General features: G+C 39.8%; 1 protein-coding gene across 1 annotated transcript in view; it reads left to right on the top strand.

The window, feature by feature from the left end:
* The first annotated feature begins 2,437 nt into the window (after positions 1 to 2,437).
* The window catches only part of LOC311244573 (uncharacterized protein), a 12,540-nt gene continuing 11,512 nt past the window's right edge, over positions 2,438 to 3,465 (top strand). The window contains exon 1 of the mRNA XM_084334159.1: positions 2,438 to 2,518. The gene's annotated coding sequence lies outside the window, so the exon portion shown is untranslated. The remainder of the gene's footprint in view (positions 2,519 to 3,465) is intronic.

Consider the following 3,465-nt stretch of genomic DNA (forward strand, 5'->3'; position numbering starts at 1 on the left):
CCAAAGGTCAGTGAATACCACGCCCACAACACCAGAGGGAGTTCCACAAATCATGTGCAACCCATATTCGGCACAAACAAGGGACTAAACACGTTTCGCAATTATGCCACATCAATGTGGAACGCCCTACCCACAGCTGTAAAGGAATGTGAATCACTACCCACTTTCAAAACCGCTCTCAAAGAGCACCACGGGAGGCTGCAATTCGAAACTGGCCACCGTAAATGTCCAACCCCCCCCCTCCTAATAGACAGTCTCCTCCCCACCGTATGTATATATATATTCTCTCCCCACCGTATGTATATTTTTTGTTAGGATCTCTGAGTAACAGTACTGTATATTTGCATATCGTATATGTCACAAATGTAACAGTACTATATACCTGTATGTCCCTATGTCATAAATGTCATGTATGTTGTGTATGTTGTGTATGTCATAAATGTCACTATGAATTGAAAATGGGGGACCCTGATGTAAACAAGACGAAAGTCTTTCTCTGGTCTGCATATCCTTAATAACAATTGTGTGTATTGAGCTGTACTGTATTGTACCCATTCTGCAATCTGTTAAATAAAGTTTTCATTAATTCATTCTTAGTGGTGTAGTGTATCTTGTAGACCAGGCCCATTGCAAGTTGCCTACTCTAAGCCATCCTAGGTTGTCAAAATGGGCAGGGGTGAGGTGGGTTTTAGGAGTAAGGTCAAGCAGTAGTCTGACTAGTGCCTTTGAGGTGCTTTGGTACCATGAGGTGCAAGCATAGTCGTAGTACCCTTGAAAGAGTGCTCCTGCCAGAGTCTTCAGGGTATTCTTGTTTACCAGAGAGGAGATCCGGTACAAGAATCTTGTTCGTTGGTTGACTTTTTTTTATTACATTGGATGCCATTTTGTCACAGGAAAGATTTGCCTCTAGGATGGAACCCAGGTATGTAATTTCATCTTTCCTTGTGACAATATTGTCACCCACTGTAACTGAAAAGCTGTCGGTCTTGCTGAGTTTGTTATTTGATCCGAATAGAATGGACTCTGTTTTACCCAGGTGTAATGATAGTTTGTTGTCAGCGAGCCAGGTGCAGATTCTGTCGAGTTCTGAGCTGAGGGCTTTTTCAACCTGTAACTTGTTCTTGTCAGAGACCAGCAGGGCTGAGTCATCCGCAAACAAGAACAAGTTACAGTATGAATGAATGAATGAATAAATGAATGAATGAAATGAATGAATGAATGAATGAATGAATGAATGAATGAATGAATGAATGAATGAATGAATGAATGAATGAATGAATGAATGAAACCTTTATTTAATAGATTGCAGAATGGGTACAATACAGTACGGCTCAATACACGGGGATGCAGACCAGAGAAAGACTTTCGTTTAGTTTTACATCAGGGTCCCCCATTTTCAATTCATCGTAACATTTATGACATAGATGACATCATGACGTTTATGCCACAGGGTCATACATGGCATGCAGGTATATAGTACTGTTACATTTGTGACATATATACGATATGCAAATATACAGTAATGTTACCCAGAGATCCTAACAGAGAATATATACATACGATGGGGAGGAGACTGTACATTAGGAGGGGGTTGGGTTTGGACAGTTCCGAATAGCAGCCTCCCGTACTGGTGCTCTGGGTAGTAGTACTGGTTTTCGGTACTCTCCAGGACATTTACAACAAGCGGTGCATGGGTAAGGCTAAGAGAATTATCAAAGACTCCAACCACCCAAACAACTGCCTCTTTGAACTGCTGCGGTCAGGCAAGCGATACCGGAGTCTCATGGCGAGCACAGAGAGACTCAGAAGAAGCTTCTATCCTCAGGCCATCAGGTTGCTCAATGAACAATAACACTATGTAACAACCATCAAATGCACTCACAAGTTCACAACACACACATCCACACGCACACACTCACTTTAAACAAACAACTCACTGCAGCACCCACTCTACACACTTTAAAACACCTAAACACACTTTATATTGATTGGTAAAGAATTTGCACTACAACCCATACCTCATTATACCTTACTGTAAATTGTACATAAATTGTACCTCATCCCACTTCTGCTTTGCACTATATAGTATATTGTATAGTATATTGTATTGTAACTCAGTTACTTCTACTCTGCATTGTACATTGTATATATACATACTGAACACTTTTGTCTACGTACTTGACTTCTATTGTATACTTGCTATACTTATTTTATACTTGTCTATTTTTGTCTAGCACGGTCTCTGGGGCGTAACAGAAAGAAGAATTTTGTATAAAAGTATTCTGTACTTGGGTTTACAACTAATAAAGAAACTTGAAACTCGTACTGTAGTAGTACTTGTGAGTCATGATGACTTGAGACGTCATCCAGATGTCGCCGGCGGTGGGCGTGACCTTACATCTGGATGACGTCTCATGACTCACCTTGGCCGCCGCCCCACCTTCTCCAGCGCTGCGCGCCACAACCTCACTCACTCCAGAGGTTATACAACATTATAACAACTCATTATTACTGCAAAGTAAGTTAAACATTTTCTATCGTTTTGAAACTAACGGGTACGTCTCGCGATGCGTTATTATTATTATTTATTCGTGTCTTTTATATCTTATTCTTATCACATGATCGACGGAGACGCAGCATAATAATAATACTACTACTACTACTAGGTATGATCGACATTCCGCGCAGATGTGTGACTTGTTTTGTTTCAGCAGATCGACGCTACAACAACGTTATTGTTTTAAATAAACACTTCCGTTTAGGATTCAGAACTATTTGCCGTCGTTACAGTTTGACCTGGTTCAGCAGCCAGACTGCATTCTGTCTCCTCCCAGTTCTCTGCTCGGCAAACTGTTGGAATTCAGTTTTCTGATCACCCAGAAAACACGCTCTCTCTCTCACTTTCTCAGGTCTGCATCCCCTTAACAATTGTGTGTATTGAGCTGTACTGTACTGTACCCATTCTGCAATCTGTTCATTCAAGTTTTCAATCAATCAATCCGATAGGAAACTAACTGTATTCTGTGGTAAATATATAGTGTGTATTAGAAAACACAGGAATACTATAAATCACTGCAAAACGATAGACCTTATGCATACTAATTACTATATAGGTAATTTTCATATGAAGCTTTCATTTAACACACAAGAGGCAACTTCCATCATCTTGTAGTTTATTAGTCATTATTTGTACTAGTGTCATTTTGAGCTTCATGGATGTACGTCTACTTGTAAACAGATACAGTTAGGAACTCAATTACTGCTTGTTATTATATATTATAACATTTATACTAAGTACTAGTGGTGGGGGAAATACCGATACAGTATAGTATCGCGATACTTTGCGTGGCGAATCGATACTGTATCGATACAAGGACGCCAAGTATCGATATTTAATTATACACACAAAAAAAAACGAACTAAGGAAGTTGCATTGTTCATTTCAATACCTGTAATAGTACAGTA

This window comes from Notolepis coatsorum (assembly GCF_963971535.1).
Source record: "Notolepis coatsorum genome assembly, chromosome: 17".
Classification (NCBI taxonomy): Eukaryota; Metazoa; Chordata; class Actinopteri; order Aulopiformes; family Paralepididae; genus Notolepis; species Notolepis coatsorum.